We start from the raw sequence: 26,923 nt of genomic DNA, 5'->3' as shown, positions 1-26,923 counted from the left end.
ATGGGGACTCAGACAATGGGATCGAACGGTGGAACACAAAAACTTGTGTTCGATGGATTGTCAAGGCAAGGATCTCAACATAACCTAACTTTAGATGAGGTTCAGCAAAAATTAGGCGATTTAGGGAAACCATTCAGTAGTATGAACCTTGATGAGTTTCTGACGAATGTTTGGAGTGCCGAAGCTGATCAAGGAATCAACAATGGCTCCTCCCCTGGTTACTCCGAACTCACCCAACTTGCTTCTGCTTCATCTTTGCCTAGACAATTGAGCCTTACATTCACCAAGGATTTAACCAAGAAGACAGTCGATGAGGTTTGGCAAGATATCCAACAAACTCATAAGAAAAAGAAGACGAATGGTAGTGAGAGTAACATTAATAATACTAGTAGTTGTAAGAGACAAGCTACTCTTGGTGAGATGACACTCAAAGACTTTTTTGTCAAGGCAGGGATCGTGTCTGAATCTTCTTCTCCTGGTAAGAAAAAACATGAGCATAATCTTGATCCACAAGAAGCGTAGTGGATGAACTACCAAATCCCCCAGATTCCACAACAACATGAGGTTATGTCAGGCCATTATCAAGTACCACAACCCCTCCCCCTGAATGTAATAGACACTGGTTATCTGGAGACACATATGGCAGTGTCTCCTACCCCTTTGATGGGGAGTGTATTTGAGTTTGGAAGGAAATGATTTACTTCTGGAGATGTTATAGAGAAGACTGTGGAAAGGAGGAAAAAGAGAATGATTAAGAATAGGGAATCTACTGCACGCTCTCGAGCAAGAAAACAGAAACAATTTTACCTTTTATAAATACGTGATGAGAAAATGTTGTATTGTTTAACAGGCTTACACACATGAGCTGGAGAACAAAATCTCACGTTTGGAAGAGGAAAATGAAAGACTCAGGAAGCAGAAGGTATTTATATCTGTTTCTCATAGTCCTTTCTCTTTTTTTCATGTTATCCAATCTCTTCCTTACAGGAAATGTCTTAATGGGAATGTTACTTGTATGTGGTGTTACTGTGATAAGATCTGGAAATTATTTGTGTATTCTTAGCTAATGACCTTAATTTATTTGTGTATTTCTTAGTTAATGACCTCAGCAACACTGAGTGGGATGGGTATTAACCAAATGGTATTTGCACAAGCAAATATCACAATGGACAACACCAAGTTTGTAAATGGAGCAATTGTTGGGGAGAGGAATGTATTTCAGGTCAGTGAATCTAGTCTTGTCTTGTTGTTGCATTATTATTATTGTAAGTGTTGTTGTATTATCATTATTATTAAAAAACAAACTACCCCTAAATGTATCAACTCATATTAAGGCCAATTTAATTTATTATTTAAAAAACAAACATCAATTTATTTGCTTTGCTCTTACTGCCCCTGATTGGGAACAATATATTAAAGCAATCTGCTGTTTGATGGTGAAGGGAAAGTATTTGATTTTATAATCTTTTTATTAACCCTATCTTTTTTCACTAGTTATATCATATGGCAGGGAACATGTTGTTTTTGGTAAGGTAAGAAGGGGGATGGAGACAAATAAGAAGATTGAGCTGTTGGGAACAAGTGATGGAAAACCTTCTGGTGTGGTAAAAATTGTGGATTGTGGTGAAGTTATTGAAGATAAAAAGAACAATGTGGTGGAACCCATAAAAGGTATTGTTGTTGTTATTTATTAACCATGAATAACATTTATTTGATTATATAATTTATTGTTACATTTTCTTTATTGGTAAAAAGAAAAAAAACTGTGAAGAAAGATACTTCTTCTGGTGACAATTCCGATGGGCGAGTAAAAAAACATTGTGGATCAACTGTCAAGGAGAAATTAAGGAAACAAAGGAAGTACTCACCATTAGATTCAGATTCTGACTCTTATTCTTTCGAGAGTGATTCCGATTCTAATTTCGAGTCAGAATCAGAAGCTGATTCCGATTCTTCAAGTTCATCTGCTGGTGGTAAAAGGAGGAAGAAGAGGTCAACAAAGAAAGAAGTCAAACAACGTAATAACAAACGGAAAGAAAAGAGACGGTTGCCTGGAAAAAGATCAAAGAAAAGGTCCAGATAGTATCTGTTGATATATATATATATATATATATATATATATATATATATATATATATATATAAATGTAATATCTTTTCATATAATATTGTATTTGTAGCTTGTAAAAGTGGACTTACTTTAGGAGCTCTGGGAGTTCAAGTGAAACAAAAAGTGGAAGTAGCAGTTTTGATGATTGAAAAGCAAATCGACGTGTTACAAAGGCCAAAATTAGACCTCCAAGTACTTCTGGTATCCTTTTTTCCCTTCTTTTTAGGGGCATATTGCAGGAAATAACAACATACTTTACTCTTTCTATTGATATAGGCATTGTACTTTATTTTTACCCATAATAACAATATAGCGATGTCCTTACATTTATTTACCAATAATAGCAATATGTCACTCATGGTATCAACAAACTTATATTTTCTTTATAGATAGTAGTATTATGTAGTAGCTAACTTAAAATGCTCCTATATATATGTAGAAAAATGCAACATTGCCATTTTGGGTAAAAAATAAAGTACATTGCTATTATGGTAGGTATAACTTATAAGTGTTATTATAAGTAAAACATAATAATCAAATAGATTGCAATTATTGGTAAAGAGATGTAGGTATGTAAGTAGGTTGCTGCTATAGGTAAAAAATAAAGTACAAAGCATATTTCAATTTTCCCCACTCAAATGTTAGTGAGATAGATGCTTACAAATCTTGTTATGTAATATGTACGTAACATCCCGAGTTCAGGAGTGCAAGTTCAGGGTTCAAAGTGAAAATGTGGGTGGTTAACTCAGCGAGTCCATGGGTAGACTCTGCGAGTAGGGTCGCAGTTCTGGTCGCGTGTTAAGTTGCCAACTCGGCGAGTCGGCGGCTGGACTCGGCGAGTTGGTGCTGTGTGGAGAAAACCTTAATTCCGGGGGTTGAGCCATATATAAAGAACATAATACCCTCTCCCCAGCCTTTTTACTCTCCCTTGAAGTCCAGAAACCCTAATATTCGTTTGTGAGAGAATTAGAGAGCATTTGGATCTTGAAGGAGAGTTGGTTGAAGAGATATTTGAAGATTAAGAGGCTTGGAGCAAGGGGCTTTACAAGGTTTTAGCTTATTCTTCTATTGGAGTCTTCTCTTGAGGTAATGATTTGTTATTTGAGCTGTTATCCATCTAGATCTATCATTTGTGAGATTTTTGGGAGTATATCTAGTGCTATCTTGAGTTTGGAGGTTGGATCTAAGGTTGCTACTTCAGATCTAGAGTAGTGATGATCCAAAAGAACATAAAGTCCCTGTTCAAGAGTTGTTGATGAAGCCTTTTAGTCCCAAACCCTAGCCCTATAGTGTATTATGCTTAGATATCCTTGAATTCACGTAAAGTTTTACGTGATGGGTGGCTTGTAGAGGAGTAGATCTATGGATTGGAGCCCCTGCAGTCTTGGAAAGCCACTGTATGGATTAAGAACTAGAGGTACTCGGTGAGTCACACGGGGTGAACTCGGCGAGTTGGATGATGATAGGCAGGAACTTGACGAGTAGGAAGAACAACTCGGCGAGTATGATGAAGGTTGCTTTGGACTCGACGAGTCTGTTCTTGGACTCGGCGAGTCTGGTCGTGGAGCCCTAATCTTTCTAGTTGAGCTGTGAATCGGTGAGTCGAGGGACGACTCAGTGGGTTGAGTGAGAAAGGACTCAGAGTTTTCTGGACTCGGCGAGTCTTGGGGCGACTCGGAGACTAGAGTCGTGGATTGGGAGTTCTGAGCATAGGGACTCGACGAGTCAGCGGGTTGACTCGTCGAGTAGAGTCAGTAAGGAAGTTGACTTTGACTTTGATAAAGTGTTGACCAGTTGACTTCCAGGGGCATTTTGGTAATTGTTGGCATTATTTTGAGTTCAGTGGTAGGTGTTGGCTGGTGGTGGAGATGGTGTCGGTGGTCGGAGCAGCTCGGTCTTGTCTCTTCATTCGGCAGTTGCGAGGTGAGTTATCCTCACTATATCGACAGGGTCTACGACACCAAGGATGGCCCTTTATTGGATTGTAATCCAGATATCGTTGTTATGTTGTTGCTTTGCTATGTTTGTATCCTAGTAGTTAGGATGGTATATGTTAGAGACCTGGTTAAGGTCGGTATCCTGGTATATAGGATGATGCTATGCTAGTGACCGGTTAGGTCGGTATCCTGGTTAGGATGATGTTATGCTATGTGATCGGCTAGATTGGTTTGATTGGATGTGAATTGTTATATGATTGCATGTTATGTGCACATGGTTGTTGGACTGGGGTTGGGTTGAGGCGGGTTTTGCTTTGTGCTGTAAGCCAACATACCCTAGGCAGACCGGTTATCCCGAAGGCGCAACGAGCGGTCCGAATAGGCTGTAGTCCCCACGAGGGCGGACCAGATGTGCCGAGGCTCGGGGAGTGGACTAGGCCGACTGAAGGCTGGTGGCGTGGTGCGGGCGTACCAGTCATACTATAGACTCAGAGAGTGGACCAGGCCGACTGAAGGCCTGGTGGCGTGGTGCGGGCGTACCAGTCATACTATAGACTCAGAGAGTGGACCAGGTGGATTGATGGCCCGGTGCGGGCGGACCAATCACACTATAGACTCGATGTATATGGCTAGACTCTGAGGGTGGACCAGGTGGACTGAAGGCCCGGTAGGGCGGACCAGTCACACAGTAGTCCTGAAGTGCATGTTGTTCTGTGTTCTGTTATGATATGGCATGTTATGTGTATGGTTTACGTGGTTGGTATTTTGGGGGTATCTCACTAAGCTTTCGGGTTTACAGTTGTGGTTTAAATGTTTCAGGTACTTCAGGAGACCGTGGCAAGGAAAAGGCGTGATCGTACCGCTCCTCATGATTATGTTTTATGATATGGTTCTGGGAAGACTCTGATAAATAATTGTATGGAAAACCTTTTTGTAATAACTTAATGAAATTGGGTTGTTTTTGAAAATTTTAAATTGGTTGAAAATTTTAGAGCGTTACAAGTTGGTATCAGAGCCTTGTTTTGAGTGAATTGGAGGAACATTCGTGTGAATCCACTCTCAAATCAAGGAGAGTTTTCTAAAGAGAATTTAAAATGGTTTTCAAAATGTGTAAAAGAGGACGCAGAAGTACGATCAGCTGGAGCCAGTAAGTATCCCCAAAATACCATACAAGATATTTGTTTTTGATATATGATAGAACAACATGCTAGTACTAGGCTAGGGATCTTCCAGAATTTCATGATAGTGTTGTCTGATTTATGATGCCTGCTAGCCTAGGGTTTCTTTCTGTATGAGATTTCCAGTGTTCCTCTAGGAGTGAGGGTTGAGTGCTTGTTATGTGTGATCATCACTAGGGTGTTCTGGTGATACTTGGTATAAATATGGGTAGGTGTGGAAGGTTGTATGGGCCCGTACTAATGAAAGCACAGGACCCATACACATATCAAGGAAGCCACAACCTATAGGGTGGGGTTGGGAGTTGGTTCCCGGGGTTCTGGGAGAGCATCTGATGTTTTGAGGTATTTTCAGTATGGTGGTTACGAGTCATGCTGGGAGCGGACCCGGATCGGGATCGGGAGTAGGAGAGGGTGGTCAGGGTGTTATTGGTCAGATGAGCACAGACGAGTTGGATGCTAGGATTTGTGAGATCCTACATGATGAGGTTGTTGCGATGTTCGGGGCTGAGTTGCCAGAACTGTTTGGGTCAATCAAGACCGCCATGGTCGAGTATTTTGATGAGCGCTATGTAGCTCTTGCAGAGACGGCTGTCGCGGCAGCTACAACGGCAGCGGGAGGAGCATGTAGAGGTTTTCCATATCAGGACATCGATAATACGAAGCCGCCTACCTTCGATGGAGTTCAGGACCCGATTGTTGCTAGGAGATGGTTGTCAGATGTGGAGGGGTGTTTCTTTACATGTTCATGCCCTGCTAATCAGAGAGTGAGGTGTGCTCTGAACCTGTTGAGGCTCGGGGCGAAGGATTAGTGGAGATTGACCATGGGGTCATATTCGGATGTGCAGAGGGTTGCGGTTTCATGGGATCAGTTCTGGGAGATGTTTATCACTCGTTATGTTCCACGGGTTGAGAGAGAGAGGTTGGCTCAGGAGTTCCTAGAGCTGAAGCAGGATTCGGAGTCGGTGATGGAGATCACCAGGTTGTTCACTAAGAGGGCGATGTTTTGCCCTGAGTTTGCTTCGAAGTAGGCTTAGATGTCCCGATATCTGAGTATGCTCAAGAGGGATATCAGGAAGTTTGTGTTTACATAGAGGTGCGAGACCTTGTTAAAGTTTCAAGAAGCCACCAGGCAGCGTGAGTTAGAGATTGAGTTGTAGTTGCGAGAGTAGAAGCAGGCTCCGGTGCAGTCGCAGCCAGCACCGAAATAGTCCAAGGCCATTGATTCTAGATTGGGAGATCAGAGCAGCCGCACTTGTGGGAAGTATGGGAAGGGTCACATCGGAGTTTGTAGGTCTAGTGGTGCATACCGCAAGTGCGAAAAGGAGGGGCCTTATGCGAGGGATTATCGGCAGACAGCCCCGGTTCAGGATTTGAGGATTTGTTATCACTGCCATCAGGTTAGACACTTGAGGGTCAACTGTCCACAACTTGCTGCAGGACTGGTGTAGGCTCCAGCACCGGCCACTTTGAGGATTACGGGTGGAGGTCAGGGTGGAGCGGAGCGCCCGAGGGCTCAGGGTCATGCTTTTCAGCTTTCAGCAGAGGAGATCAGGGCAGTGCCGGATGCAGTTGCGGGTATGTTTCCTTTTTGATATCTTGTTATCTTATGATTATTATGGAGTATTGTATATCTGCTAGTCTCGTTGTGTGATTTTTGGTATTATATTCGTTTGTTCGTTGAGGGTTATGGTATGGTTAAGGGTTTTGGTTTTGGGAGTTTCGTTGGTTATCATCCATGAGGATTATTAGTGGGAAATCAGGGTTTTGGTCTGAATGTCGTGTAATATCTGCAATCTGAGGAGTGGTTACCTGAAGGTCGGGCTTCTTTCGAGTCCGAGATGATCAGTGTTGATATGTGTTTTTGTGAAGGTTGCTCGTTCTAGTGGGAATCAATTCGCGTGTAAGGGAATGTGTTGTGAAGGGTTGTTAAGGGAGGTCCATTATGGTGACCAGTGGTGGATAGTCAGTGCTCTATGTGGGGAGAATCCGAAGATTCTCCGGAAGATTGACAAGCATGAGAGGTTGATTAGCTGTTTGGGATTCAGCAGCAGTTCTGTCAGCCAAGAGCGTAGGCTGGTATGAGTAAGTGACAAGCAAACGAGGCGGGATACAGATCAAGGGTTTCGGAAAAAGGGTGATTGATTTTGGAACGCCTAGGATCAGGCTGGGATTGAGGATGGAGGAAGGAGTTAGAGTTCGGAGCCCCTAGAGGGCTAGAACAAGATGCACGGGAGAGTTTTCCAGGAGGGATAATTCGGGATGATGAATGTTAGTTGAGCGGTCCGGATAGACTGAAGGCCGGTGGGCATACCAGTCAGGCCGAAGGCCCAGAGGACGGTCCAGACAGGCTAAAGGCCCTGGAGGGCGGTCCAAACATGCTGAAGGTTCTGAGAGTGGTCCAGATTGGCTGAAGGCCTGGTAAGGCGGTCCAGTCATGCTGAAGACTCTGCATGTGTTGATAAGATGGAATGAGTATGTTGTGATGTGATGGCATCAAAAGGTATGGCCCTGGGTATTGATCATGATTAGTGGAAGGTAGTGCATGGACTCGAGAGTCCTTGAGAGCAGATTCAGAGCATGTGTGGTGCATGGGATAGCGATTATGCTATAAGGGAATGGTGTAGTATTGGGCGAGCACCGTGGCACTTGTTGTAGTAAGAAGGCGGCCAAGTAGATTTCCTTGGATAAGGAAAGGGAAAGGTATGTAGCTATGAGAGGGAGTGTAAGTTCATAGAAGTGAAAGCCGTAACGCGGAGGTATAATGGAGGTGTTCCAATTATGTTTGTTGAGTAGTGTGTTTGCGCCGGTGGTATGGAAACACATCCGGGTTGGATGTATGTGATGGGTTTTGAGCATTCTAACACTTCCTAAGTGTACATGCAACCCTAATAACCTTGGATCTATGTTTGTCTAATTTGTCATGCAAAGTTGAATTCCAAGGTTATATCCTATCTAGCATACATGGGGAACAATTTTAACATAAAGTATAGATAGAATAACTTACCTTGTTGTTGCTTGTGTTCCTTGAAACCTTGTGAGCCTAGCACCTCAAGTGGTGATGCCTCAAATGCTTCACACAACACCAAATGCTCTTGGAAGAACTTATGAGAGTATATTCACTTCTTCAAATCGGCCAAGCCCTCTTTTCTTTGTGTGCAACCGATTTTGGTGGAGATTATGCTTCTTATATAGTGTTGACACATCCAGGGTTAAACCTTAATGTGTCATGACTCTTCATTTCCATGACCCATGGGTTTGTAACTCCCATGGAGCATCCATGGAGCATCCTATGGGTGAAACCCAACTTGATGATCCATGGAGCCTTTTAGCCCACTATACAAGATATGGATGATTTACTTAATCAACCCATATATTTAATTAGTTATCTTTTGATCACTTAATTAATTCTAAATTAATTCTTGATCAAACTAATCAAATAATATTATTAATATATTAGAACTTATAATATATTAATAATCTCCAAGCGTTATTTCTCTCATTTAGTTTATCCAATTGCATGGTGCCATGCAACCCAAATGGACCATGCCGGGTCGGGTCAAGTACATACCAGAAATAGTTATGGACTTAGACACCTTATCCAACAGTCTCCCACTTGGATAAGTCTAGTAACTATTACTGCAAGTATGACTTCAGGAACCGATCGGCAATCGTAGCTCTTTACAAGGTTTCTCGAAACTTGAGAAGACGATGGTACGCCATTTAAGATAAGTGATCATATAATCCTCTGTTCTAGATATCAGTCAGACAAATACATGGAACAATGTCTTACTTATTGTCCAACATTTGTTTCCCGATTTCCGATTTGTTTGACAAAGAACTTTATTGAACACATCAATCTAGTTCTGACCGGGCCCGGTACATAGGTCAAAACAAAATCATCGAGGGGCCCAGATATCAGCTTCTAATCCAAGAAGGAACAGATAAACTTCGACTCATATGTTTGTTCTACTACTCATTGAATTACACATAAGAGCACGATTTTATAACATCGAGTTACCAATGCGTTTTTCGTACAATTAATGCATAACCAACTTGTAAGTAACAAATCATATCTCTAGGTTTAAAGACTTATATGATATTACCGTCTCACGATCACTCGAGATATAATTCCATGAAGTGATTCCAGTGAGCGTGGGTTGTGTCCAATGCTCAGAACTTATGAGCACTCATGATTGTTGTAGCCTTGTCCCAGACCTCTACAATCAAACATGACAGTCTTGATTCATACCTACTTCCGACATATGACCGACTGTGGAGGTTTGAATAATATGTTATACCAAACAAAATTATTCTGGAAGTCAAAACATGCAAAAGAAATATAGTAAACGATCGACAAGAGATAGCAACACTTTACTCATAAATAAAACACTTTTATTCATCATCAAATGTCAATTACACTTTACAAATTTCAAGATTATCTAACTACTAAATCTAATATCATCCTTCAGCCCTATGCTCCGAGCATGCTGGAGATGCTTAACCCGAGTCAGTCCCTTCGTGAGGGGATCTGCTGGGTTCTCATCCGATGATACCCTCTTTGCCACGAGGAGTCCTTCTTCGATCCGATGTCTGATGAAATGGTATTTTCTGTCGATGTGTCTGGATCTCCCGTGATCCCTTGGTTCCTTGGCTAAGGCAACAGCACTTTCACTATCACAGAAAATTTCCATCGGCTCTTTAATAGCTGGTACAACTCCAAGGTCTCCAATGAAGTTTCTCAGCCATAACGCCTCCTTTGCCGCTTCGCTAGCTGCAATATACTCCGATTCACAAGTAGAATCTGCCACTGTCTCTTGCTTGGAACTCTTCCAAGAAATTGCTCCTCCATTTAGGGTAAAGACCCAGCCCGACTGAGAGCGGAAGTTATCCCTATCAGTCTGGAAGCTAGCATCACTATACCCTACAACTCTCAAGTCATCACTCCCACCGAGGATAAGGACCCAGTCCTTAGTCCTTCGTAGGTACTTGAGAATATTCTTTACCGCAGTCCAGTGTGCCTTGCCAGGGTTCCCCTGAAACCTGCTAACCATGCTCAAGGCAAAGGCTACATCAGGTCGAGTACACGTCATAGCATACATGATCGAACCTACAGCCGAAGCATAAGGTACTCGACTCATTTCTGCTATCTCAGCCTCAGTGCTAGGGCTTTGTGTCTTACTCAACTTGGCGCTACTCTGGATGGGCAACTCTCCTTTCTTGGAGTCTTGCATTCTGAATCTCTTCAGAATCTTCTCCAAGTAGGTACTTTGACTAAGTCCAATTAGTCTTTTACTCCGATCTCTCAAAATTCTTATCCCCAGAATATAGGCAGCTTCACCAAGGTCCTTCATAGCGAAACACTTTCCAAGCCAGGACTTTACTTCCTGCAAGGTTGGAATGTCGTTTCCTATGAGTAGTATGTCATCCACATACAATACCAAAAAGCTAACTATACTCCCACTAGCCTTGACATATACACAAGATTCATCTTCACTCCTAGAAAAGCCAAATTCCTTGACCTTTTCATCAAAGCAAAGATTCCATCTGCGAGGTGCTTGCTTTAATCCATAAATGGATTTCTCAAGCTTACACACTCTATTAGGGTACTCGTTACTGACAAAACCCTCTGGCTGACACATGTAAACATCTTCAGCCAACTTTCCATTAAGGAAAGCGGTTTTGACATCCATTTGCCAAATTTCATAGTCATGAAATGCGGCTATGGCTAACAGAACCCGAATAGACTTAATCTTGGCTACTGGAGAAAAGGTCTCATCATAGTCCACTCCAGGAATTTGAGAGAAGCCCTTTGCAACCAGCCTAGCCTTATAAGTGTGTACTTTACCATCCATGTCGGTCTTCTTTTTGAAGACCCATTTGCACCCTACAGTCTTTCGACCTGGTACATTCTCAACCAAGTTCCAAACTTGATTGTCATACATGGATTGTATCTCGCTATCCATAGCCTCTTTCCATTTAGCAGACTCGGGGCCTGCCATGGCTTCCTCGTAGCTGTTAGGGTCATCATGACTTACTAGTGTCTCATCACTAATAAGTGTCTCACCTTCTACAGTAATATGGAATCCATAGTAATGCTCAGGTGCACTCCTAACTCTCGTGGAACGCCTCAGAGGTACAGATTCGTCAATTAGCTCAACAGGAGTTTCCTCCTCAAGTTGAGGGCTAGAGTTTGAAGTTCCTTCACCACTTGACTCTTGAATTTCTTCAAGATCAACTTGCCTCCCACTGTCTCCTTGGCTTATAAACTCTTTCTCTCGAAAGACTCCTCTTCTTGCTACAAAGACCCTGTTGTCACTAGGTCTGTAGAAGAGGTAACCAAAGGATTGTTGTGGGTAGCCGATGAAAATACACCTCTCGCTTCGGGGTTCGAGCTTATCATGAGTCTCGCGTCTCACGAAAGCCTCGCATCCCCAAATCTTGATGTGGTCTAGTTTAGGTACTTTACCAGTCCACATCTCGTGAGGAGTTTTGGCAACTTTCTTTGTAGGGACTAGATTAAGGATATGGGCGACAGTCTCTAAGGCATACCCCCAGAATGAGATTGGTAGCGAAGCTCGACTCATCATGGAACGAACCATGTCCAACAAGGTTCGATTACGCCTCTCAGCCACACCATTCAACTGCGGTGTCCTGGGAGGTGTCAATTGTGAGACAATCCCACATTCCTTTAGATAGTCGAGGAACTCTGAACTAAGATACTCACCACCTCGATCGGATCGAAGCATCTTAATGTTCCTGCCCAATTGATTCTCGACTTCCTGTTTAAATTCCTTAAACTTCTCGAAAGTCTCTGACTTATGCTTGATTAAGTAGACATATCCATATCTACTGTAATCATCGGTAAAAGTCAAATAATAACGATTAGCATCTCTAGTGGCATGTTTGAATGGTCCACACACATCCGTGTGTATAAGGTCCAACAAACCTTCACCCCTTTCACATGAGCCTGTGAAGGGTGACTTTGTCATTTTTCCAAGTAAGCATGATTCGCAACTATCATTTCACTTTAGGTCAAACGACTCCAAGACTCCATCCTTTTGGAGTTGGCCTATGCGTTTCTTGCTTATATGTCCAAGACGACAATGCCATAACGATGCTTTATCCAAGTTATTATTATTAGTAGAATCAATACACAAAACATTATTTCCTAAGTTATCTACAATAGATACAGCTTCATACACACCATCACAAGGTAATGCTTTAAAATAAAGTACATTATTAAAGAAAGCATTAATCGAACCAACTTCATTATCAAACGAAAAGGTGAAACCTTGTTTGTACAATGCATGAAAGGAAATAATATTTCTTGCCATTTCTGGCGAATAACAACATTTATTCAAATCTAAATTTAACCCACTACTTAGCGATAAAGTATAAACTCCAATCTTGGTGACAGGTGTAACTTTCCTATTCCCCATGATTAAGTTTATTCTTCCTTGCTCCACATTCTCACTTCTTCCTAGTCCCTGCAAGTCACAGCAAATATGAATTCCGCAACCTGTATCAAGGACCCAAGATTTCGAATGGGGTGAGTTATTAGAAATGATAGTGTAAATACCTGCATGGTTGGGTTTGACTTTCCCATCCTTTACATCTTGCTGGTACTTTGGGCAGTTCCGCTTCCAATGAGCTTTCTCGTGGCAATAGAAGCATTCCGCCTCTTTTGGGTCAGAAGAAGGAGTAATGAAACCTTTCTTGGTTCCACTTGAAGAAGAGCCATCAAGGGTCCGAGCCTTGGTACCCTTTGAAGATCTCTTTCTCTTCCTCCCTCGACTCTGCCCGATTGCCAAGACCGGATTTGTTTCTGGAGTAGGAGTGATAGCAACCGACTTCCCCTTAAGACCTGTTTCTGCGGTCTTGAGAAGTCCCTGAAGTTTGCTGAGAGTGACTTCTTCCTTGTTCATGTGATATGTCATGCGGAATTGATCATAGCACGATGGTAAGGAGTGCAAAATGATATCTATTGCAAGCTCCTCAGGGAAGTTCACATTGAGCTTCAGCAACCGATCCACATACCTTTGCATTTTCTGCATGTGGCTCGTGACGGACTCTCCGTCCTTCATCATGGTTGTTATCATGGAGCAGATGACTTCGTACCTCTCTTGTCGTGCACTTTGATGGTATCTTTCCATCAAATCTTGGTGCATTTCATAAGGGTAGAAGTCTTCGTAAGACTTTTGGAGTTCAGCTGTCATGGTGGCTAACATGATGCAAGCCACCTTGGTTGCATCTCTTTCATGAGTATGAAAGTCAGCGATCTCCTGGGGAGTTGCAGTGGACTCGTCAATTTCCTTAAGCTCCTTGTCGAGGACATATTCTTTGTCCTCGTAGCGAGTAATCATCCTGATGTTTCTGATCCACTTATTGAAGTTGGACCCATCAAAGGTGACTTTCCCACACAGACTCATAAGAGTAAAGGAGCCATTAGGATTCGAGCCAGAAGCATTAGTTGAAGACATCTGAAAAGAAGAACAAGTTTAGTTTAGATTTAAGAGAGTCCTTAATAAAACACCCAAATGTAATATTAAGGCTAGGATCCAATCACAATATAATATAACTTAGAAGAGGTATGTCGTAATCTAAGCTATACCATATTTGAAAGGTAGGTGAATGACGATTCACCAATTTCCACCACGAAAACCGAAATATTAAATATTTAGTTTTTATTGGTTTTAGAAATTCCTAAATTCTTTGAGATCCAATGAACTTTTCAAAGGCATGTTTCGATCTCGGGAGTGCCCTCCAGGTTTTGTGACTGGGATGCCGAGGATCACAAAACGAGGTGTGAAGTAACCATGCAAATCACTTGGTACCCTTAAAGTTTATCACTCAATCGATGTGCCGGTAAACCACACACGCTCCACCGATACTATAATAAACCTTAAGTCACCCTTTACCTACCTTGTTAAGTCCAAGTTAGTGTGCCGGTTAACCACACACGCTCCACCAACGACTTAGACAAAGTGTAAAGTGTAATTTCATGGATTAGCACCTTATTCACATTTTTCCTAAAGTAACTAAGATTGGGAATTTAATAAACATTTAGTTACTTTATATATATTCATCATACTTTGAATGAGAATTTATAAGTCCTTGTCTTACCCGTTCGGCTAACGACCCTCCACCAGTCAAGCAAGCGGTGGGTGAGAATATTCACCCATTAAGTCACCATTTTATAGGCAACAACCTTATACCCACCTTATAGACCGGCTTCGTGAATGAGGCGTACTAGCGGTAAGACGACTTTATTCTTATACATATATATATAATTATTAAATTATCATAATATAAGTATAAGGGTTGAATTTTAACTTTTAAAATTCTAGGGGTTGGAACTAAAGTTTTTAACTTAACTTTACTTGTTCCAAAACTTGAGGGCAAGTTTTGTAACTTTCAAAACTTTTCATTTCTTGTAACTTATGAGTTTAATAGAGTCATAAAATGAAGACTCTTCATTTTTATAACTCTTGTGTTTTCTTAATGGTTTTGTGACTCTTGGTTTTCCATAACTTAAGGATAAGTTATGGACTCCATTAAAACACATTATGATCAAGAATTAAACTACCAAATAGGTTACAAATAATTCCTATGATCATCTAAAACATCATAAGAACAAGAACATGAATATGAACATAATCAAAAATTACATAAAACTTTGTAATTTTGATAACTAGTTGTTGTAAATGAATTAGCAAAACATTACACCACCAAAAACAAGTTTACAATTACTAAAACAGTTTAGGGTAATGTTTCTAATTCATTTTCCAGCAACTGAATCGAAATTCTGCACTCATTCGACCCTACTCGCCGAGTGCATGAACATGACTCGCCGAGTTGGTTGAAGATACACATGGACTCGGCGAGTCCCCCCTATAGACTCGGCGAGTCCACTCGTAGACAGCAAGATTTTTCGACTTTTTTCAACTTTTAAGCACAAATAAAAACAAACAAGCCTAGGCTCTGATACCACTGATGGGTTTTGAGCATTCTAACACTTCCTAAGTGTACATGCAACCCTAATAACCTTGGATCTATGTTTGTCTAATTTGTCATGCAAAGTTGAATTCCAAGGTTATATCCTATCTAGCATACATGGGGAACAATTTTAACATAAAGTATAGATAGTATAACTTACCTTGTTGTTGCTTGTGTTCCTTGAAACCTTGTGAGCCTAGCACCTCAAGTGGTGATGCCTCAAATGCTTCACACAACACCAAATGCTCTTGGAAGAACTTATGAGAGTATACTCACTTCTTCAAATCGGCCAAGCCCTCTTTTCTTTGTGTGCAACCGATTTTGGTGGAGATTATGCTTCTTATATAGTGTTGACACATCTAGGGTTAAACCCTAATGTGTCATGACTCTTCATTTCCATGACCCATGGGTTTGTAACTCCCATGGAGCATCCATGGAGCATCCTATGGGTGAAACCCAACTTGATGATCCATGGAGCCTTTTAGCCCACTATACAAGATATGGATGATTTACTTAATCAACCCATATATTTAATTAGTTATCTTTTGATCACTTAATTAATTCTAAATTAATTCTTGATCAAACTAATCAAATAATATTATTAATATATTAGAACTTATAATATATTAATAATCTCCAAGCGTTATTTCTCTCATTTAGTTTATCCAATTGCATGGTGCCATGCAACCCAAATGGACCATGCCGGGTCGGGTCAAGTACATACCAGAAATAGTTATGGACTTAGACACCTTATCCAACAGTATGCTGAGGTCACGGCAGGAATTTCGAGGGTGTAGAGCCAAAGAGGCTCGGAAGTGATGCAAGGATGGAGCCTTGGATTCCCGGTTTGGTTTTGATCAAGGAATTATGTATGTATTGGTAATTCATCCTGAGGGATGCTTGGAGGTGTCGTCAGTGTTTCGGGTTTTCCCAACCCGAGGATGCTACAGCCAGTTCAACATGTGTATGTGATTGCGGAGGAGAACTCTTGGGAGTTGCTCTGAAGCTGAAGGATGTGTCATCCTATCAGCATGGAAGGGATAGACTTGGACTCAGGAAGAGAGCAGGATAAGTCTCAGCAGTGAATATGGTGAAAGATATGTCGGTCGAGGAAAGTGATGGCAGTGTGGTACCGCGTTGGGATGCCGGTGGTTTAGGGTTATATCTAGCTCGTAAGAGTCAAGTGACTGTTGTGATCTAGAACGAGTGAATTATCATGGAGTGGTACTAGGTTGACAAGTGTGGTTATCAGAGGATGAAGGCGGTGGCCGGCTTGGGTTTTTGGGTTTCGATGGTAGTGTTTTGAGGAACCTGGTTTGGTCAATGCTAGGTGCTCCATTGTGAGAGTAGCTTATGGATTTGTGTTGTCGCAGGCTTCAAGGACGAAGCCTAATTTAATTGGGGGAGAATTGTAACATCCTGAGTTTAGGAGTGCAAGTTCAGGGTTCAAAGTGAAAATGTGGATGGTCAACACGGCGAGTCCATGGGTAGACTCGGCGAGTAGGGTCGCGATTCTGGTCGCGTGTTAAGTGGCCAACTCGGCGAGTCGGCGACTGGACTCGGCGAGTTGGGGCTGTGTGGAGAAAACCTTAATGCCGGGGGTTGAGCCTTATATAAAGAACATAATAACCTCTCCCTAGCCTCTTTACTCTCCCTTGAAATCCAAAAAACCTAATATTCATTTGAGAGAGAATTAGAGAGCATTTGGATCTTGAAGGAGAGTTGGTTGAAGAGATCTTTGAAGATTAAGAGGCTTGGAGCAAGGGGCTTTACAAGGTTTTAGCTTATTCTTCTGTTGGAGTCTTCTCGTAAGGTAATGATTTGTTATTTGAGCTGTTATCCATCTATATCTATCATTTGTGGGATTTTTGGGAGTATATCTAGTGCTATCTTGAGTTTTCAGGTTGGATCTAAGGTTGTTACCTCAGATCTAGAGTAGTGATGATCCAAAAGAGCATAAAGTCCCTGTTCAAGAGTTGTTGATGAAGCCTTTTAGTCCCAAACCCTAGCCCTAGAGTGTATTATGCTTACATCTCCTTGGATTCACGTAAAGTTTGCCACTTTACGTGATGGTGGCTTGTACAGGAGTAGATTTATGGATTAGAGCCCCTGCATGGCTTGGAAAGCCACTGTATGGATTAAGAACTAGAGGTAGTCGGCGAGTTACATGGGTGAACTTGGTGAGTTGGATGAAGATGGGCAGGAACTCGACGAGTTGGAAGAACAACTCGGTGAGTATGTTGAAGGTTGCTTTGGACTCGACGAGTCTGGTCGTGGAGCCCTAATCTTTCTGGTTGAGATGTGAATCGGTGAGTCAAGGGACGACTCGATGAGTTGCGTGAGAAAGGACTCAGAGTTTGTTGGACTCGGCGAGTTGAATCATGGATTAGGAGTTTTGAGTATAGGGACTCGACGAGTCAGCGGGTTGATACGGCAAGTAGAGTCAATTAGGAAGGTTGACTTTGACTTTGACCAAGTGTTGACCAGTTGACTTCCAGGGGCATTTTGGTAATTGTTGGCATTATTTTGAGTTCAGTGGTAGGTGTTGGCTGGTGGTGGAGATCGTGTCAGTGGTCGGAGCAGCTTGGTCTTGTCTCTTCCGTCAGCAGTTGCGAGGTGAGTTATCCTCACTATATCGACAGGGTCTGCAGCACCAAGGCTGGCTCTTTATCGGATTGTAATCCAGATATCATTGTTATGTTGTTGCTTTGCTATGTTTTCATCCTGGTAGTTAGATGGTATATGTTAGAGACCTGGTTAAGGTTGGTATCCTGGTATATAGGATGATGCTATGCTAGTGACCGGTTAGGTCGGTATCCTAGTTAGGATGATGTTATGTTATGTGATCGGCTAGATCGGTTTGATTAGATGTGAATTGTTATATGATTGCATGTTATGTGCACATGGTTGTTGGACTGGGGTTGGGTTGAGGCGGGTTTTGCTTTGTGCTGTAGGACAACATACCCTGGGCGGACCGGTTATCCCGAAGGCCCAGCGAGCGCTCAGGATAGGCTGTAGGCCCCACGAGGGCGGACCAGACGTGCCGAGGCTCGGAGAGTGGACCAGGCCGACTGAAGGCCTAGTGCGGGCGTACCAGTCATACTTTAGACTCAAAGAGAGTGGACCAGGTGGATTGATGGCCTAGTGTGGCCGGACCGATCACAGTGTAGACTCGATGTATATGGCTAGACTCTGAGGGTGGACCAGGTGGACTGAAGGCCCAGTAGGGCGGACCAGTCACACAGTAGACCCGAGGTGCATGGATCTTCTGTGTACAAGCAACAAGGTAAGTTATTCTATCTATTATTTATGTTTAAATTGTTCCCCATGTATGCTAGATAGGAATATAACCTTGGAAATCAACTTTGCATGACAGATTAGACAAACATAGATCCAAGGTTATTAGGGTTGCATGTACACTTAGGAAGTGTTAGAATGCTCAAAACCCATCAGTGGTATCAAAGCCTAGGCTTGTTTGTTCTTATTTGTTCTTAAAAGTTGAAAACAGAATCGAAAATTTGCTGTCTGCGATCGGACTCGCCGAGTCCATAGGGGGGACTCGCCGAGTCCATGAGTATCTTCAACCAACTCGGCGAGTCATGTTCATGCACTCGGCGAGTAGGGTCGAATGAGTGCAGAATTTCGATTCAGTTGCTGGAAAATGAATTAGAAACATTACCCTAAACTGTTTTAGTAAATGTAAACTTGTTTTTGGTGGTGTAATGTTTTGCTAATTCATTTACAACAACTAGTTATCAAAATTACAAAGTTTTATGTAATTTTTGATTATGTTCATATTCATGTTCTTGTTCTTATGAAGTTTTAGATGATCATAGGAATTATTTGTAACCTATTTGGTAGTTTAATTCTTGATCATAATGTGTTTTAATGGAGTCCATAACTTATCCTTAAGTTATGGAAAACCAAGAGTCACTTGAGTTAAAAACCATTAAGAAAACACAAGAGTTATAAAAATGAAGAGTCTTCATTTTATGACTCTATTAAACTCATAAGTTACAAGAAATGAAAAGTTTTGAAAGTTACAAAACTTGCCCTCAAGTTTTGGAACAAGTAAAGTTAAGTTAAAACTTTAGTTCCAACCCCTAGAATTTTAAAAGTTAAAATTCAACCCTTATACTTATATTATGATAATTTAATAATTATATATATATGTATAAGAACAAGTCGTCTTACCGCTAGTACGCCTCATTCACGAAGCCGGTCTATAAGGTGGGTATAAGGTTGTTGCCTATAAAATGGTGACTTAATGGGTGTATATTCTCACCCACCGCTTGCTTGACTGGTGGAGGGTCGTTAGCCGAACGGGTAAGACAAGGACTTATAAATTCTCATTCAAAGTATGATGAATATATAAAGTAACTAAACGTTTTATTAAATTCCCAATCTTAGTTACTTTAGGAAAAATGTGAATAAGGTGCTAATCCATGAAATTACACTTTACACTTTGTCTGAGTCGTTGGTGGAGCGTGTGTGGTTAACCGGCACACTAACTTGGACTTAACAAGGTAGGTAAAGGGTGACTTAAGGTTTATTATAGTATCGGTGGAGCGTGTGTGGTTTACCGGCACATCGATTGAGTGATAAACTTTAAGGGTACCAAGTAATTTGCATGGTTACTTCACACCTCGTTTTGTGATCCTCGGCATCCCAGTCACAAAACCTGGAGGGCACTTCCGAGATCGAAACATGCCTTTGAAAAGTTCATTGGATCTCAAAGAATCTAGGAATTTCTAAAAACCAATAAAAACTAAATATTTAATATTTCGGTTTTCGTGGTGGAAATTGGTGAATCGTCATTCACCTACCTTTCAAATATGGTATAGCTTAGATTACGGCATACCTCTTCTAAGTTATACTATATTGTGATTGGATCCTAGCCTTAATATTACATTTGGGTGTTTTATTAAGGACTCTCTTAAATCTAAACTAAACTCGTTCTTCTTTTCAGATGTCTTCAACTAATGCTTCTGGCTCGAATCCTAATGGCTCCTTTACTCTTATGAGTCTATGTGGGAAAGTCACCTTTGATGGATCCAACTTCAATAAGTGGATCAGAAACATCAGGATGATTACTCGCTACGAGGACAAAGAATATGTCCTTGACAAGGAGCTTAAGGAAATTGACGAGTCCACTGCAACTCCCCAGGAGATCGCTGACTTTCATACTCATGAAAGAGATGCAACCAAGGTGGCTTGCATCATGTTAGCCACCATGACAGCTGAACTCCAAAAGTCTTACGAAGACTTCTACCCTTATGAAATGCACCAAGATTTGATGGAAAGATACCATCAAAGTGCACGACAAGAGAGGTACGAAGTCATCTGCTCCATGATAACAACCATGATGAAGGACGGAGAGTCCGTCACGAGCCACATGCAGAAAATGCAAAGGTATGTGGATCGGTTGCTGAAGCTCAATGTGAACTTCCCTGAGGAGCTTGCAATAGATATCATTTTGCACTCCTTACCATCGTGCTATGATCAATTCCGCATGACATATCACATGAACAAGGAAGAGGTCACCCTCAGCAAACTTCAGGGACTTCTCAAGACCGCAGAAACAGGTCTTAAGGGGAAGTCGGTTGCTATCACTCCTACTCCAGAAACAACTCCGGTCTTGGCAATCGGGGAAAGTCGAGGGAGGAAGAGAAAGAGATCTTCAAAGGGTACCAAGGCTCGGACCCTTGATGGCTCTTCTTCTAGTGGAACCAAGAAAGGTTTCATTACTCCTTCTTCTGACCCAAAAGAGGCTGAATGCTTCTATTGCCACGAGAAAGCTCATTGGAAGCGGAACTGCCCAAAGTACCAGCAAGATGTAAAGGATGGGAAAGTCAAACCCAACCATGCAGGTATTTACACTATCATTTCTAATAACTCACCCCATTCTAAATCTTGGGTCCTTGATACAGGTTGCGGAATTCATATTTGTTGTGACTTGCAGGGACTAGGAAGAAGTGAGAATGTGGAGCAAGGAAGAATAAACTTAATCATGGGGAATAGGAAAGTTACACCTGTCACCAAGATTGGAGTTTATACTTTATCGCTAAGTAGTGGGTTAAATTTAAATTTGAATAAGTGTTGTTATTCGCCAGAAATGGCAAGAAATATTATTTCCTTTCATGCATTGTACAAACAAGGTTTCACCTTTTCGTTTGATAATGAAGTTGGTTCGATTAATGCTTTCTTTAATAATGTACTTTATTTTAAAGCATTACCTTGTGATGGTGTGTATGAAGCTGTATCTATTGTAGATAACTTAGGAAATAATGTTTTGTGTATTGATTCTAATAATAATAACTTGGATAAAGCATCATTATGGCATTGTCGTCTTGGACATATAAGCAAGAAACGCATAGGCCAACTCCAAAAGGATGGAGTCTTGGAGTCGTTTGACCTAAAGTCAAATGATAGTTGCGAATCATGCTTACTTGGAAAAATGACAAAGTCACCCTTCACAGGCTCATGTGAAAGGGGTGAAGGTTTGTTGGACCTTATACACACGGATGTGTGTGGACCATTCAAACATGCCACAAGGGATGCTAATCGTTATTATTTGACTTTTACCGATGATTACAGTAGATATGGATATGTCTACTTAATCAAGCATAAGTCAGAGACTTTCGAGAAGTTTAAGGAATTTAAACAGGAAGTCGAGAATCAATTGGGCAGGAACATTAAGATGCTTCGATCCGATCGAGGTGGTGAGTATCTTAGTTCAGAGTTCCTCGACTATCTAAAGGAATGTGGGATTGTCTCACAATTGACACCTCCCAGGACACCGCAGTTGAATGGTGTGGCTGAGAGGCGTAATCGAACCTTGTTGGACATGGTTCGTTACATGATGAGTCGAGCTTCGCTACCAATCTCATTCTGGGGGTATGCCTTAGAGACTGTCGCCCATATCCTTAATCTAGTCCCTACAAGGAAAGTTGCCAAAACTCCTCACGAGATGTGGACTGGTAAAGTACCTAAACTAGACCACATCAAGATTTGGGGCTGCGAGGCTTTCGTGAGACGCGAGACTCATGATAAGCTCGAACCCCGAAGCGAGAGGTGTATTTTCATCGGCTACCCACAGCAATCCTTTGGTTACCTCTTCTACAGACCTAGTGACAATGTGGTCTTTGTAGCAAGAAGAGGAGTCTTTCGAGAGAGAGAGTTTATAAGCCAAGGAGACAGTGGGAGGCAAGTTGATCTTGAAGAAATTCAAGAGTCAAGTGGTGAAGGAACTTCAAACTCTAGTCCTCAACTTGAGGAGGAAACTCCTGTTGAGCCAATTGACGAATCTGTACCTCTGAGGCGTTCCACGAGAGTTAGTAGTGCACCTGAGCATTACTATGGATTCCATATTACTGCAGAAGGTGAGACACTTATTAGTGATGAGACACTAGTAAGTCAAGATGACCCTAACAGCTACGAGGAAGCCATGGCAGGCCCCGAGTCTGCTAAATGGAAAGAGGCTATGGATAGCGAGATACAATCCATGTATGACAATCAAGTTTGGAACTTGGTTGAGACTGTACCAGGTCGAAAGACTGTAGGGTGCAAATGGGTCTTCAAGAAGAAGACCGACATGGATGGTAAAGTACACACTTATAAGGCTAGACTGGTTGCAAAGGGCTTCTCTCAAATTCCTGGAGTGGATTATGATGAGACCTTTTCTCCGGTAGCCAAGATTAAGTCTATTCGGGTTCTGTTAGCCATAGCCGCATTTCATGACTATGAAATTTGGCAAATGGATGTCAAAACCGCTTTCCTTAATGGGAAGCTGGCTGAAGATGTTTACATGAGTCAGCCAGAGGGTTTTGTCAGCAACGAGTATCCTAATAGAGTGTGTAAGCTTGAGAAGTCCATTTATGGATTAAAGCAAGCACCTCGCAGATGGAATCTTTGCTTTGATGAAAAGGTCAAGGAATTTGGCTTTTCTAGGAGTGAAGATGAATCTTGTGTATATGTCAAGGCTAGTGGGAGTATAGTTAGCTTTTTGGTATTGTATGTGGATGACATACTACTCATAGGAAACGACATTCCAACCTTGCAGGAAGTAAATTCCTGGCTTGGAAAGTGTTTCGCTATGAAGGACCTTGGTGAAGCTGCCTATATTTTGGGGATAAGAATCTTGAGAGATCGGAGTAAAAGACTAATTGGACTTAGTCAAAGTACCTACTTGGAGAATATTCTGAAGAGATTCAGAATGCAAAACTCCAAGAAAGGAGAGTTGCCCATCCAGAGTAGCGCCAAGCTGAGTAAGACACAAAGCCCTAGCACTGAGGCTGAGATAGCAGAAATGAGTCGAATACCTTATGCTTCGGCTGTAGGTTCGATCATGTATGCTATGACGTGTACTCGACCTGATGTAGCCTTTGCCTTGAGCATGGTTAGCAGGTTTCAGGGGAACCCTGGCAAGGCACACTGGATTGCGGTAAAGAATATTCTCAAGTACCTACGAAGGACTAAGGACTGGGTCCTTACCCTCGGTGGGAGTGATGACTTGAGAGTTGTAGGGTATAGTGATGCTAGCTTCCAGACTGATAGGGATAACTTCCGCTCTCAGTCGGGCTGGGTCTTTACCATAAATGGAGGAGCAATTTCTTGGAAGAGTTCCAAGCAAGAGACAGTGGCAGATTCTACTTGTGAATCAGAGTATATTGCAGCTAGCGAAGCGGCAAAGGAGGCGTTATGGCTGAGGAACTTCATTGGAGACCTTGGAGTTGTACCAGCTATTAAAGAGCCGATGGAAATTTTCTGTGATAGTGAAAGTGCAGTTGCCTTAGCCAAGGAACCAAGGGATCACGGGAGATCCAGACACATCGACAGAAAATACCATTTCATCAGACATCGGATCGAAGAAGGACTCCTCGTGGCAAAGAGGGTATCATCGGATGAGAACCCAGCAGATCCCCTCACGAAGGGACTGACTCGGGTTAAGCATCTCCGGCATGCTCGGAGCATAGGGCTGAAGGATGATATTAGATTTAGTAGTTAGAAAATATCGAAATTTGTAAAGTGTAATTGACATTTGATGATGAATAAAAGTGTTTTATTTATGAGTAAAGTGTTGCTATCTCTTGTCGATCGTTTACTATATTTCTTTTGCATGTTTTGACTTCCAGAATAATTTTGTTTGGTATAACATATTATTCAAACCTCCACAGTCGGTCATATGTCGGAAGTAGGTATGAATCAAGACTGTCATGATTTGGTGTAGAGGTCTGGGACAAGGCTACAACAATCATGAGTGGTCATAAGTTCTGAGCATTGGACTCAACCCACGCTCACTGGAATCACTTCATGGAATCCTATCTTGAGTGATCGTGAGACGGTAATATCATATAAGTCTTTAAACCTAGAGATATGATTTGTTACTTACGAGTTGGTTATGCATTGATTGTACGAAAAACGCATTGGTAACTCGATGTTATAAAATCGTGCTCTTATGTGTAATTCAATGAGTAGTAGAACAAACATATGAGTCGAAGTTTATCTGTTCCTTCTTGGATTAGAAGCTGATATCTGGGCCCCTCGATGATTTTGTTTTGACCTATGTACCGGGCCCGGTCAGAACTAGATTGATGTGTTCAATAAAGTTCTTTGTCAAACAAATCGGAAATCGGGAAACAAATGTTGGACAATAAGTAAGACATTGTTCCATGTATTTGTCCGACTGATATCTAGAACAGAGGATTATATGATCACTTATCTTAAATGGCGTACCATCATCTTCTCAAATTTCGAGAAACCTTGTAAAGAGCTACGATTGCCGATCGGTTCCTGAAGTCATTCTTGCAGTAATAGTTACTAGACTTATCCAAGTGGGAGACTGTTGGATAAGGTGTCTAAGTCCATAACTATTTCTGGTATGTACTTGACCCGACTCGGCATGGTCCATTTGGGTTGCATGGCACCATGCAATTGGATAGACTAAATGAGAGAAATAACGCTTGGAGATTATTAATATATTATAAGTTCTAATATATTAATAATATTATTTGATTAGTTTGATCAAGAATTAATTTAGAATTAATTAAGTGATCAAAAGATAACTAATTAAATATATGGGTTGATTAAGTAAATCATCCATATCTTGTATAGTGGGCTAAAAGGCTCCATGGATCATCAAGTTGGGTTCCACCCATAGGATGCTCCATGGATGCTCCATGGGAGTTACAAACCCATGGGTCATGGAAATGAAGAGTCATGACACATTAGGGTTTAACCCTAGATGTGTCAACACTATATAAGAAACAGAATCTCCACCAAAATCGGTCGAACAAAGAAAAGAGGGCTTGGCCGATTTGAAGAAGTGAGTATACTCTCATAAGTTCTTCCAAGAGCATTTGGTGTTGTGTGAAGCATTTGAGGCATCACCACTTGAGGTGCTAGGCTCACAAGGTTTCAAGGAACACAAGCAACAACAAGGTAAGTTATTCTATCTATTCTTTATGTTTAAATTGTTCCCCATGTATGCTAGATAGGAATATAACCTTGGAAATCAACTTTGCATGACAAATTAGACAAACATAGATCCAAGGTTATTAGGGTTGCATGTACACTTAGGAAGTGTTAGAATGCTCAAAACCCATCAGTTATGTGTATGGTTTATGTGGTTGGTATTTTGGGGGTATCTCACTAAGCTTTTGGGCTTACAGTTGTGGTTTAAATGTTTCAGGTACTTCAGGAGACCGTGGCAAGGCAAAGCCGTGATCATACCGCTCCTCATGATTATGTTTTATGATATGGTTCTGGGAAGACTCTGATAAATAATTGTATGGAAAACCTTTTTGTAAAAACTTAATGAAACTGGGTTGTTTTTGAAAAGTTTAAATTGGTTGAAATTTTTAGAGCGTTACAATGTATTGAGGAAAAGTTTACCAGATATGTCACGAAAGGAACCTGAATCAAAGGTGGAAATTAAGGATCCAAATTCATAGAAAACAACCTTGGAAGAGCAAGAGATTGATAAAAATGGGGTTGTGAAGGAGAAGGAGAAGGAAAATCTATCTAATAAGCCATGTGGCAAGCGAAATCAAGATTCAAATGACTTAAGCAGATCCAGGCTTGAAATTTGAAGACACAGACAGACATACAGTAATATTGTGTTTTGTTGTGTGTGTGTGTGTGTGTGTATATATATATATATATATATATATATATATATAAAAAAAATCAAGATTCACTTTCCACTCGTACAAAAATACTCTTCAGGATTGTTCTGAATTATTATGACCATTTTTCCCTCATAGGAGTTTTGACATTAACATACATGGGTACATTTCTTTTAGTGTAGATTTTGTCGAAGAGAAATGACACCAAAGAAGATAAGTATCTCTTGTTGTTTGTATATATACACTTTTTCTTCTTGTTTAAAAACTTTAAAAATATATAATTGTGAAAATTGAAGGTTCACACACTATTAAAAGGATTGGAAAAGATTGTTGCAAGTGCAGATATTCAAATTTTAGTCTGTGGTGACTTCAATTAAGTTCGAGGAAGGTATCTTGTGTATTTTTATGCCATAACTTTTATAAAAGTAAAAGCTTTATTATGTTACATAATCTTTATTGAATTATTTATTATAAACTGAATTTCAGTGCCCTTCATGCACTTCTTGCAATTGGAAAAGTTGATCCAATGCATCAAGATTTAGCAGTTGACCCTCTTGGAACAAGATACAGTTTATAA

General features: G+C 41.2%; 1 pseudogene; it reads left to right on the top strand.

The window, feature by feature from the left end:
* On the top strand, positions 1-26,923 carry LOC145035933 (bZIP transcription factor ABI5 homolog; annotated as a pseudogene).

This window comes from Lactuca saligna, chromosome 3, assembly GCF_052625555.1.
Source record: "Lactuca saligna cultivar CGN05327 chromosome 3, ASM5262555v1, whole genome shotgun sequence".
Classification (NCBI taxonomy): domain Eukaryota; kingdom Viridiplantae; phylum Streptophyta; class Magnoliopsida; order Asterales; family Asteraceae; genus Lactuca; species Lactuca saligna.
This window is presented reverse-complemented; position numbering and strand designations above follow the sequence as displayed.